At 39.6% G+C, this 13,901-nt stretch overlaps 1 protein-coding gene across 1 annotated transcript in view; it reads left to right on the forward strand.

The window, feature by feature from the left end:
- Positions 1 to 3,206: 3,206 nt before the first annotated feature.
- sens (senseless) overlaps positions 3,207 to 13,901 on the forward strand; it is a 46,184-nt gene continuing 35,489 nt past the window's right edge. The window contains exon 1 of the mRNA XM_065219627.1: positions 3,207 to 3,315. The gene's annotated coding sequence lies outside the window, so the exon portion shown is untranslated. The remainder of the gene's footprint in view (positions 3,316 to 13,901) is intronic.

Here is a 13,901-nt window from a genome sequence, read left to right on the forward strand (position 1 = left end):
TTATTTTCATTTCACACTGAAATCAATACTTAAAAGCGTTATGAACAAAAGCATTAAATCTTTCTAAACTAGTGAGATTGAATGCTGTGAAAAAAAAAAAAAATTCAATGCACATGATTGTTTTTAACGTTGATCAAACAATCAATTGTAGTCGAGTATTAGTACAAGAAACTGAAGAAGTCTGCACATTGTAGACTAAATACGCGTATCTGTCAAGGATAAGCAAATAAGGTAGTGGAATTAAATGGAAATGACTAATCTTTCTCTCTCTATTTATACTCCCCTCAGTGTTGTTTGACATTTGACAAGCCAGCCCAGTTAGCGAAACTGGGCTACGCTTTTTCCCAGCTAGCGAACAAGTACTGTATTGTAAAACGGTCTCCACTGATTTTTTTTTAACTAGTTCGTTTATTTACTAGGCTCAGTCGTGTGTGACACTTTGCGGAGCCAAAATCAGTAATGTTTGATTTACATTTTAAATAGCAGTATTTCTAGGTTAGTATTGGATACCAATTACTCGTGGCGGGCTCGAGGTTAATAGGTAACAATTTCAATTGGAAGGATCTAGGTAGGAAACTGGTTTCTGAAGCCTCCTTCAGATACTACTCTCGGACGGTTGACCAAATCCTGGCTGGGCAGGGGCAAGTAGCACAGGAACAGGAGGATAATAAGACTGGGACACAATGGCGGGAAATTGTTTGGAAAGGAGGGGATAGTCACATCAAACTCTAACATCAGACAAACAAAGGAATTCGTAGATCGCTTGCATGTAGGGAAGATCACGTGTTCCCAATACATCTCTTACTTCACGGAAGGGTTGTCTACCTCGGGCCACTAGGGTATCCAATAGTCGTGCTCTGGAGGCGTCATTACCCGGGCAATACCAAACTGCGTGATCGATGTCATCATAACCGGTTCTGCACCTACATATATTGCTGTCAACGAGGTTTATTCTATAGAGATGTGCGTCTAGCGAGTAGTGGTTGGACATAAGTCTTGACATCACTCGAGTGAATCCCCGACTTACATCCAGACCTTTGAACCACGCTCTCGAAGAAACATTTGGAATAATGGAATGTAACCACCGCCCAAGAGAATTATTTGTCCAATCGTTTTGCCAACTTAAAAGAGAACTCTGACGTACTAATGGGAAAAATTCATCATGTGAAATTCTTCTATCATAAATCTCGCCTTGTTGTGCGCCCACCTTTGCGAGAGAGTCTGCCTTCTCATTGCCTGGGATTGAGCAATGTGAGGGGACCCATACAAAGGTAATCATATATGATCTTTCGACCAGCAAACTCATCTGTTCCCTTACCTTTGAAAGGAAATAAGATGAGTGCCTACCTTGTTTCATCGACCGAATAGCCTCAATCGAACTGAGACTATCCGAGAAGATGAAGTAATGGTCTATGGGCATATCGAAAATCATCCACAATGCGAAGTTGATTGCTGCTAGCTCAGCAACATAAACGGAACAAGGTTCCTGAAGTTTCCGAAAGGCGGTTGAGTATTCATTGAAGACGCCGTAGCCAGTGGATCCATCAATGCGTGATCCATCAGTGAAAAATCTTCTATTGCAATTGACTTGTTGGTACTTTTCAGCAAAAATGCGGGGAATTGAGATAGGTCGAAGTTGATCTGGAACTCCTTGAATAGCCTGTTTCATGGAGAGATCATAGCCAATGGGGGAACTGTAGTTAGTAAAGCATACACGAGAGGGGTTATAGCAAGGAAGGCTAATATCCGATGACATATAATTAAGATAGATTCGCACGAATCTAGACTGGATGCTCAATTCGAGCATTTCTTCGAAGTTTTCAATCACAAGGTTGTTACTGACACTACATTTAATCAATATTCTTAATGAGAGCTCCCAGAAACGGTTCTGCAGGGGTTTTACGCTACACTGATTGACGACAAATAAAAAATAATATAAAAATAATTTTGGCCAAATCAATAATTGGGAGGAGTCAGTACTATTTACAACTGAAATTGATATTGTACATCGTTGTAGTCCGAAATTTGGATTATAGTTCCATGAAATCAAAGAATGCAAAATTACTAAAACAAAAATTCATCAGATTACGTTTTACCAAACCTAAATCTGCTTTAACTATATTTCTCTAAATGCCTTAGTGTTCCACTGATTCTACCCCCTCCAGACCTATCAAAAGTCAACTCGGGTAGCTCAAGCGGGCAACGCAATTCCAACTGTCACCTAATGCCTGGAAATCACCAATTGCCAGCCAGCATATATGTACCTACCTATGCCACCTTCCACAGCCCCACGCAGTTCAACACACCCGTCCCGACCCGAGTGAACTGTTTCCGATCGGATCGTCAACCACCACCCCTATGTATTCCCCATTCTTTCAAGTCCATCATTTTCTTCCCACATCATTCGCTCTCATGACGATTTTTACCTGCGCTGCTCCGCTCTTATGCGGTGTGGACGAGTGTCGTCGGCCGGTAGCGCGCAATCCCAATCGCAAGCATAAATGAAAACCCTCCATTCATTGAACTCGCGTGCCATCCTGTGTTTTATGCTCTCGCTCTCCCATTGTTTCTCCACATGGCTAATTCTCTCGCACTCTCTTTTTACAGAATGAATATGAATATCCCCCATCATCGCCACCACCGTGCCGTGCCATGGAGAAAATCCGAGTCCAGCCATGCAGCCGTGCCATGGTTGTATGTATTGTATTGTGGATTGGATTGGGGCAATGCAGCGAGAAAAACCCTTGCTGGCGACGATCGACACCACCGTTGGGATCAGTCAGGTGCGAGGCACCCAATCGAGCGGACGTTCTTTTCCCTTCGATCCTTCGCTGTTTGCGATCGAGAAAATCTTGAATCTCTGATTCTGTGTTCGGTGTTCGTTGGTTTGGGAATTGGAATTTTGATCCTGGCGAATGGAAGACGATGATGATCGCGATTGCCGGCTAGGATTCGACGAAAATCTCGCTTGCAAGTGATCGCGCAATCGTGACAGGTGGTTCTAAGAGGTGATCGCGTGACGAATCTTGCGAAAGGTGATTGGCTATCGGTTTGATTCGAGTGTGATTATCGTTGGTGGATCGAGGCTAACTCTGAAGGATTTGGAAAAAAAAAATAGTGGATTGTGTGCGTGTGAGAAGAGGAAGCCTACAAGTGATCGTTTGAACAAGGATTAAAACTAGACAAGTTCGAGTGAGGAAACGGACGTTTTCGAAAGCGGAAAGGACACCCGTAGGAGTCGTGCTAGGTGAACCTTGACCATCAGCAACGGTTCCGGCTGCAGCACCGGACGACACCAGCATCATTCAGTTCAAGGTGAGGATCAGACATACACGTAACGTTGGGTTGGGAAAGATCGGCATAGTTATGATGGTACCTCCGGAATTGCTTCCTCGATGGTTTCGACTGAAGCTATGAAATTAAAAACAAACTAAAACACCGGCAGAATCGATTGATCGACGGTGGTTTGCCTGCCAGTCACCTGGCGGGGAAAACGCCACATCGAAAAACACCTGCCCTGTTTAGCATAAAAATACCTCTCTCGACGACGTCCGATGCAGCAACGAACGCATGGACGACGACGATGATGAAAAAAAACGCCGGGTCTGGCGTCTGCTGGATTTTTGGAACATTTTTTTTTATTATTTTGAATTGCTTTCTTTCGTTTCGTGGATTTTGGGCTTCTTATGCTGTGCGATCTCTCGATCGAACGATCGATCGATCAGGTCGTTGTACACACGATACCTATAAATTGAGATTGAGTTAACCGGAACGACCACGATGACGACGATGACGACGAGGACGACGGTGGAGTCGCGTGGAAGCGTGGCGACTAATTGAGTGAAGTGATTGGGTTTTATCTTCGTGATGAAGGGATGGGGACTAAAAAGGGGGCAGTAAATCTGCTGAATGGAATTGCCACGGTGTGCCGTGTGTTACTTGAGTTGAGGGTAGCACAGAGGGAGGCGGTACGGTATAGGGTGGGAATCCAGACCGGTTGTCTGCTGCGGTTGAAGTATTTTTTGGGGAGTTGTGATTTTGTTTTGGAGATTGATTCGTCCGTGGAGATAACTGGCAGTGTTTGTGTGTGTGTGTGTTGAGAGGTCCTGTCAGATTTTGAGATATGTGCTGAGAGGAGTTTATGCAGTTCGTTTCGGTGATGATTATGGATTGCACGGGACATTCGGTGACATGAGATGGTGCTGGGATCTTTGGAAATGTTGGTTTGTTGTAAATTTAAAATTGATCGATTGCATGGTGTTTGGGACGTTTGCCTAAACGTCGCAAATCGTTACTTTCGTTATGATCACTACCTTACATTGCGTCTTTTCCTGTCAATCCATAAAATTCATGACCGGTTTTGATGAAACAGCTTCCAATCGATTAAAAATTGCTTCTAGTTTTTGATTGTAAAGGTTGAGTATAACTTTTGCATCACATTTAAAATGCTTCAAAAAGCACAATCGGTAATATCGCTTATGATTGTATATATTGGAAAATCCTAGAGGACTCCGCTTCAGAGTAAGCAATCAGCTCAAAATTTAGATTCTAGATTTTTTTACATGATAAATTTAACTATCAAAACATGCCTTTTCAAGTTGCGATTATGTTAGTTTATGTTGAAATACATTGAAATGAAGTTTTGAGTATTATCTTGACAAGTTATGCATCATTGGTTTTATTATGGTTCTGTAGACCATGATTTAGACTTGTAGAATGCTATAAAATCTATATAAAGCTTGCAATGTTACGTGGGAATGTTTAATAGAAAATATTGAATCGTCAAATAAACAACTTGATTGTGATTGTAAGTCCTATAGCAGATACATCAACCAGATTGTGACAAGTGTGCTATTAGAGTCCTGAACATTTCTGAACCTTAAGTTGTTTAATATATTATGAATTCAAATTGGACCAGTAACGAACTTTTTATTCTTTTACAAAATCCTTCAAATTCAATTTTCATTCATCAAGCTTTCTCATCTCTCATTATATCCCTCCTGGGACTCTGCGCCAGCTCTCAACTTAGTGTTCTTAGAGTACTTCCAACTTTGGATATTTTATTTGAGAGCATTCCATGCCTGTACCATTTTTGATTTTTTTTATTAAATTACAAAATAGGTAAAATGCAGGAATTCAATCCAATAGCTAGCATCTCTAATATGCATGTTCAGGAGGAAATTGAAAAATCAGTAAATTTGAAATGGTATGTTCAGGGAAAATTTTCAAATCGTAAAATTTGATCAATTGAGAACAATGTTCAATTTGAAATGGCTGCGCCCCTGATAAACACGTTCTGAAAAAAAAAAAACTACACGGGACAGCCCTATGGGGCTGTACGCAATGATGACGTAGAACTACGTCGTCTTATATAACAAATGTTATTTTTTAACTGCAGCAGGAGCTTGTGTTTTGTGTAGGAATAGGAAGTTGAGCGGGGTTCTCTCTGTTTATACTCTTTAGTATGACTATGATTGCCTTGAAAAGAGCCTTTTGATATGAATTTTAGTTGGAACATGTTCAGAAATTTAACTCTTTTGGAAAATCTTGGTGGCCCTGGAAAGCGACAATGGTAGTACAGTCTAAAAGCTTTTGGAAGATGATGATGACGTGTAGGCAGCTGGATCTGCAAATCGGTTCAATGATTGGGCACTCGCAAGAGTCTCTGCCCGTCTGCTGCTGGACAGGGGTTGAACTGGTGTATGCGAAACGTTGAAAGGCCGCAAAATATTAGTGTCCACCCAGCTAAACCTCCTCCCCTTTTTAGTTTTTCTCGTTAAACTCCTTCTTTCAACAAGTTGGTAAATATTAGCCTTTGGCAGAAAGAAGCTTATCAATTGTTTCGGCGAATTAACGATCCTGTTTCACGTCATAGTTCTTCCTTATGCCTGTGCAGATAAATAAGTACTTTTATTTATTTTCTCTTCTGCGCTAAATAAAACGAGTAGAAATAAAAGGGGATGTCGGTTACGCGCTCGAATAATTGAAAATTTGATCGAATTGCTGGAAAAATCTTCACGTTTAATCGTTAATAGAATAATTCGACCTGTAGGCATCCCTAGAAAATAGTGTAGTTTCATGTTTTTTGGTGGTCCTTCGGAAATGCCGAACAGTAGAATTGAACCAGCAAGTGTAACCCAAGAACCAAAAGCGGTGCGATACTAGTTTTCATTGTTAAGACGACAACTGATTTAAGGGGCTTAGAAGCAGAGGGGGGAAAGTCAATTCTCTTCATCGATTTCCTCTTTTAATGACCATAGCTTCACTAACCTATTTCGCACTATATTTGCTATGCTCTTCTACCATTCAGAACAACAAACGTATCAATGAATGTGTGTGCCATCGAGTTATTAACGAAACAACAGAAAGTCGATGAAGAGAATCGATCAAAATCACTTGCATCCCTGCTTCCGGGTTTGGGTCCAAGATTACAACTCTGGAGAGCATTTTGTGTGGTTCTGAATATGGCGATGAGTGTGCAAAATGTTACGCAATTGCATCCTCCCTATTTGCACACGCCCGAAGATCGGATGCGAATGTCACTTCGATTTGTTTCGTCTTCCAACGTCTCTCTGATGACAGTGTTGGGGAAGCAGCAATGCGACATCGACATGTTTCGTCTAGAAGCGATTCTCTGATGACAGTGTTGGGGAAGCAGCATATGCATGTACGTGATTGGTGGATTTGTTAGTTATTTCGACGCTTTTGGACAATACTTGACAATTTCCACTTTTTCAATAGTTTCTTGTTAAATCAACAGTAGTAAGCTATGCTATCGATGTGTAGAAATATTTATTACCAATTGGTGATAAAATCATTGAAATTGGTCCAGGGGCAGCTGAGTTATTAACGTTCGAAATCTTTCATAATTTCGTTACATGTTCCATTTTCGGTTTTCACAAAGTGTAACCCCATATAGAAATCACAGCCGTAGTCCTAGGTCAAAAAAATAAAAGGTTATATTTGAAATGACTGGCTAGGCATGGTTAACATGATTAAAACCGTTCAATTTGAAGAGTCTCTGGTAGATCAGTTTAAAGAAAAATTTAAATTTATTATTTCTTACGCTCCTGGAAAATATGATCAAGGAAAAAAATATAAAATGCTAGCGCCCCTGGCAGACATGTTCAGGGAAAAACATTAAACTTGAAATAAATTGCGTCCATTGTAATCCGTTTCAGGTTAAAAAAATCTTGAAATTTTAAGTGGTTAGCGTCCATGGAAAGATTAAAAACAAATACTTTTAATTTAAATAGCTACCGCTCCTGGTAGATAAGTTCAGGGAAAAATAAAAAAAACATGTTAAATTTTACATGGCTCGTGCGCCATAAACACGTTAAGGTATATATACAAAAAAACTATTACATTCTAAATGGATTCCCAAATAAAAAAAAGTACCACAAACGAATGAAAACTCAAATGATAGAACTATTAGCGTTAGCGTTGTTATGATATACTTTGTAGATTGGACTACTTTCAGGAATAATGCTGCGGAGTAAACATTGGTTCCAATCTAAACAAGAGTAACAGAAGCATGACTGCCGCTATTCCCGGCCACGCCCATCTTTACCATAACTAGGGATAGGGAAGGAAATGTTGATGTAGTACTTACTTAACGAGAGGCCACCGACTTAGCGACACCCTCATAAGTGCTACGGAGTTGGAGGGTTGGGTAGGGTATTCGGTTAGAATTCACCTCAAATTGGCGATGCAACCAAAAGTATGTATTGTTTATTTGTTGTTTATTTAATCTCTCGATAGCCGGCTATCGAAAGAACATATTCATTTTGTTTAGTGATCATGAATTTTAAGAGTCATGACGGAGAGCTTGGGATTAAACCCATGATTTTCTGCTCAGTAAGCAAACATGATCCCTCCAGGGTCATCGAGCATCTCAGAACCATAACGCTTCGCGACAATACAGGGCTACGTTTTCGCTTGATATGTAAATAGTTTCCGAAGTTAATGTTCAATATCAAATATACAAATGATGGTGGCGATTTATTGTGCTGTGGAAGAGCTTGGGGTTAAATCCATGATTTTCTGCTCAGTAAGCAAAATCGATCCCTCCAGGGTCATCGAGCATCTCATAATCCAGAGCGCTTCGCGTCAAAGTACGAATATATGGATGAACTATCTATTATTGAATAACTATTATTTACGATAATTACATGAAAGAAATAAAATGTAAACTACAAACAAAACGTGACTACTAAAATCTCAAGAAGATATTCTCACAAATATATTTCACGCAACCAGGAATTTTAAAACCATCAGACGCTATAATGATACTCTGCACATGTTTGACACAAGAAGAGGCCAAAAAGCAAGCGTCCGACACACAAAACCCGCCAAATCCACTTGCAGTCACAATCAACGATTCTACGAATCGCGAGCGCTCACGAATCATAAAACCTCCGACGCGGCACTCTGAAAGCGAAATTGACAGGCTCTATGCGACAAACACCCGCCCTCCAATCCAACAACACAAATCTCCATTACAACATCTAACGAATTCAAAACTCCAAAAATCACTCATCTATAGCAAGTGAGTGGAAGCAACCCTGCATGCAACCATTCTTCATGATACACTTTTTCTGCCTATCTTTCTATTGGGCCTGTGGACATGCGTTAGCTTCGAAACTTCTAACCAAACTGGGAAAATTTTCAGATCACAAAAAAAAACTTGAAAAAAACTTTCAAAGGTAATTACAAGTAAAATAGATATTGATTATTTAACGCAAAAACGAGCAAATAATATTAAATCTCTTGTATCGTATGCTAATGCTAATTGACTGTAACAAAAATAATATGCTTAAATAAAATAAAATAATAATAAAATTATATGCAAAATTTACTAGAAGATCATTACTTTATTGGTGAGATGTTTCTAATAAGCCCTCCCAATTCCTCTGTATACAGAACAAATCTGATACTATAATCAGAATTGCTCAGTCTGCATGAAGCAGCCGATTTCATCAAGGAAGTTCTATTCTTGGTAAGAACCAAGAATTAATCGTTTGAGGCATACTGAAGCATTAAGAAGGTGATATGTGTCACTAAATATAGGAAATCATCAAATATAAAGAAATTAAACATAACCCTTTGCTTCAGTACCGTCAACCTCCATGTCCATGGGAAGGGGGTATGCAATTTCAGCCTCAGCGTGCTCAACAAAAACTCTTCAGACCCACCATGATCACAGATAAAGGGAACTTTAAAGTACAAAAACATCACTGAAGACATCAAACGTCTAAAACCAGAAACAAAAGCACTTGGATGACTATCTTGACGTTCCCACTCGATTTCAACATGTGAAAATTGTGCGCTCGACAAATTACAGCATGAACGTTGCTCTTCGAAAAGATGTCCAAGACAAAATTGTAGAAAACTGATAGATGGTATCGAAACAAGTGAAAAAATAAACAGGAATGAACTCACCAAATGAACGATGGTTTGCACGTGAAGCCAATACTTGAAAGACTGTTGCATCTCCTAATTCTAGCTATACATTTCACAAAATTCCGTCGGATCTTCAAAGAAGCTCTTCACCTGCCTCCAATCAGAATCATCAGGCCAGATTGCCAATCGCCTAATAAAAGTTCTGATGAAAAGGATTATGATAAACGAAAACACTTTCGAATGCATTTCCAACCGATCACTTTCACTTTCTTGCACTACTATCTTCATTCACGAGACTGTCTACATTGCATAAAGAAGGTATCGAGTTAGGGAGAGAGCAATGCTTGCAAAATTGAAGGGACTTTCAATTTCATGTTAGGGAAATATCGAGCAAGTCAGAGTTGACTGTATGTAGAAAAATGTGACATCTCATCATTTTTGCATGTCTCGGATGTTGAAGTTGAAACACTTGTCCAGGAATTACAATTTCGAGGATCATTGTTTTCTTAGTTTTCAATCTTCTTAGTCCGTTATCTTTAAAATCTGCCCATGTCTAAAATATGAGTTTTTCCAATGTTAAAGGAATAGGGAACCATCCTCCACCTTGATCCACCATTTTCACCATCCAAATTTGCTCCTAGGTCGAGCAAATTTGTCTGAGTCTGACAAGGACACTTAAAAATTTACCAAATTCGTACAACAAGATCTTTTGGACAATGTGTTGCAATTTAGTCAGCACCATAGACAACACACTACGAGCGGTGAGGGGTGGTCAGAAATTGTTCAAAACAACGTAATGTCATTTAAGTATGTCCCCCTAGTAAACTTCGGCTTAATTGCATTCAGCCTGATTCAATGATTGGTTTATGTTCATGTCATGAACATGATTCAAAACTCCTATCCTATAGAATCGAATCTACAAAGGCTTGTTATTTTTTAAATGGAATGATTTTGGCCAGTACGATAATCGTAAAAAAGTTATATAATATTGATAACGCCCTGTTTTTCTCAAGATTCTGACTGCTAAACTGTTTTAAAACGCTTCTACAATGGTGAGTGCGACTATTGTCGGCAACATTTCCATTTGAACTGCGCGTTTTACTAGGTGGACGACACATCAAAATCTCAATCCTAAGGTGTCCAAAAATCTTACGAATTTATTTACGAAAAATCTTGTTTTCATTTCGCACATCTAAATCTATATATCGCATCGCGGTCCGTTCTGTTGCAGGTAGGGGAAAAGTTGGCTTCGGCAATACCTTGACCTATTATCGTCAGGGGGTAAACAATGTCCTTGAGAGCTCAATTTTGGCATGTGTATACATTGTGTTTCAGAGCAACTATTGGCCAAAGTTGAGTGCTCTAGGACTTTGTTTACCCCCCTGACGATAATAGGTTAAGGTATTGCCGAAGCCAACTTTTCCCCTATCTATTTCCTTTCTATCTACTCATCCCGAGCGCATGTAACGACAGAAAAACAAAATCTTCCTTGGATTTTCGATAGAGTAACCCCTTCGGCAACTCGAAATCAGCAGCTTTTTGTAGTGCGTGTGTTTTTAAAAATGGTTAAATGTGTTTGCTCAGCCGGTTGTTCAAGGTAATAGACACCTTACCTACGTACGACCTCGTTTGCTGGTAAGAGTAGTTATGTAATTGAAAATTTGGAGAAGTCCCCTGATTCAGGTTTCCAAAAAATATTAAATTTTGATTTAGCTTACTATAAATGTACCTATCTACATAAAGCTAAAGCTATATAGGATGAGATGTTATACTACTCTGATTTTGTTATCCCAACCAGTAACAAGAGCAACCTTGGAATCTTTAGTGTCTTTGAGCATTTCCACAATTGAGAGCTTGCTAACCCTGTACCATTTTTGCATTACATGGTATGTATTGAGTGGCAAGTACAATCATACAATATTACCCAGTGGTACATACTGCAAATAGAACGAGCACCCGGATTATCTAATCAGTCAACAGGAACCAAACGTAGAATGATTAAGTATATTTTGATACAATCAGAACGCACATCCAACCATTCAAAGGTAGTTTTTCTTTCCACCCTTAGATTTTATTAGGTATTATCTAACAGATTCCAATGTCCAACAACATCACACTTGTGAGCACCCCCACAAGGCTATGGTACGTGCCCCTCTTGGAAAAGACCTATCTTACGTCAATTTAATTCACACTTAGTATTGAATACATATCTACGACAAATCGACTAATAGCACCTAATAGTATACCCATATCAACTCACACTGGATGCACTTAAACCCATACCAATGGCACAAAATTGAGTAACTTTTCTTCACTCATTAAATTTTCTTGCCTATTTGGTTCCACCGATGGTTTCGTTGCCCATCGTTTTAGTAAGCATTTACCCACACCACATATGCGAGCACGGAGCACCCATCACAGCGCGAAAAAGAGTAACAATTTTAGAGTGTGCTGCGTGCACCATCTTATTACTTATCTAATACTGAGGTATTTAAATAAACGAAACAATAGGACCTCACGTGAAGTCCAATGGGACGAGTGTTATCAGACAAAATCACTTCTCCACCACCCCTTTATAGTTTTACCCTTGAGTTCTGTCCTATATAAAAAAAGTAGCGCACACGGGGGGAGGAAAACCCAACCATTACGTAATATCGCTCGATGGAACTTTCTTCGACTTCCCTCTTTCCTTCAGAATGAAACTCGTTTCTGAAAGTTGTATGCCTTCTCCAGACAAGGATTGCACGAATGACATCCGCTTAAAGATCTAGAAATTACTGGTAAATTTCCACTCACCTTGTTGGCACTGTCCAATTTCGACGAGTAGATGCGGCTAAGAGCCATTTTTGTAGAAAGAAATCCGCAACGGAGCTTCTTTTCACTCACTTAAACTGACTACCAAGCCTAACTGTTCTTCGCTGCTCGCTGCCACCAAACCAACTCGAAAACTCAAATGATAGAACTATTCCACAAAAAGTTTGAATGATACCAAATCACTTCGAAAAAAACTGAATCACTTCGGAATGTATTGTATATTACTTTAGAAATGTGTTTGGAATCTCTACTGAACGAACCGAATCGATTCAGAACAGTTTGGAATCACTTCAGAAAGTACTGTTCTTTCCTTTATTTAACGTCGGTCTCTGTTCCGCAATCTAGTGCCAATCACCGACGGACATCGATTGCCATCCATTGACGGCAATCGAATGTGCAGGAAGGCAGTTTCCACACCTGCGTAGGATATCGCACCCATTCACAACACACATGGGCCGGGTTAAAACGGCTTTACTTCGCTTCCGAAGGAAGACGTGACCAGAGATTTGTATGCCTCAGAAAAATCCCACCAACCTCGGCTGCGATTGAACCCAGACTCGTTGGGGAGAGAAAGCAGTCACTCTTACCACTGCACCACCAGCGCCGGCTTAGAAAGTACTGAATCACATTGCGGAAAGTTCATTCCGGAAATAAATGAATCGCTTCAGAAATGTTCGGAATCACTTCGAAAAATACTGAATATCTTCAGAAATTTTCGGAATCACGTTGGAAATGTTCATGATCACTGCAGAAAGTAATTCGGAATCACAAAGTACTAAATCTCGTCAGAAAAGTTCAGAATCACTCCGGAAAGTACTGAACTATCCCAGAATGTTTGTAATCACTTCCGCAACTACTGAATAACTTTGGAGAGAGTTGACTCACTCTAGGAAAGTTTGAAATCACTTGAAAAAGTACTGCATCGCTTCAGAAAAGCTCGAACTCTCTTCGGATAGCATTGAATTACTTCATAAAATTTTGGATTCACTTTGGAAAGTACTGAATCACTCTAATAATGTTCGGAATCCCTTCGGAAGTACTGAACCGCTTCAGAAAGATCATAATCACTTTGGAAAGTACTGAATCACCTTAGGAATGTTTGGAATCACTCCGGAAAGCACTGAATTGTTCCAGAAAGTTTGTAATCCCTTCCGCAAGTACTGAACCACCCTGGGAAAGTTTGAAATCATTTCAGAAAGTACTGAGTGCTTAGTTGAATCATTTCAGAATGGCTTGGAATCTCTTCGGGTAGTATTGAGTCACTTCAGAAAATTTCGGTTTCCCATTGGAAAGTACTGAATAATCACAGAATGTTTGTAATCATTTCCACATGAACGGAATCACTAAGAAAATAATTGAATCAGTTAAGAATGTACTAAATCACATCAGAAATGTTCGTAATCACTGCGGGATTTTCGAATCGCTTCAGAAACTTCATTATCACTTCGGAAAGTTCTGAATCATTTCAGAAAGTACTGAATCACTCCAGAAAGTACTGAATCACTTCAGGGATGCTTGGAGTCACTCCAAAAAGTACAGAATCACTTCGGAAAGAATTGAATCACTCTAAAAAACTTTGAAATCGCTTTTGAAAGATCTGAATCACTTCAGAAAAGCTTGGAAATTCTTTGGCTAGAATTGAATGACTTAAGAAAATTTATGAACCGCTGTGAAAAAAAAACTCA

Source organism: Ochlerotatus camptorhynchus, unplaced genomic scaffold (assembly GCF_037179485.1).
Source record: "Ochlerotatus camptorhynchus isolate MF236.1 unplaced genomic scaffold, CSIRO-AGI_Acam_v1.1 ptg000107l, whole genome shotgun sequence".
In the NCBI taxonomy this organism is placed as follows: domain Eukaryota; kingdom Metazoa; phylum Arthropoda; class Insecta; order Diptera; family Culicidae; genus Ochlerotatus; species Ochlerotatus camptorhynchus.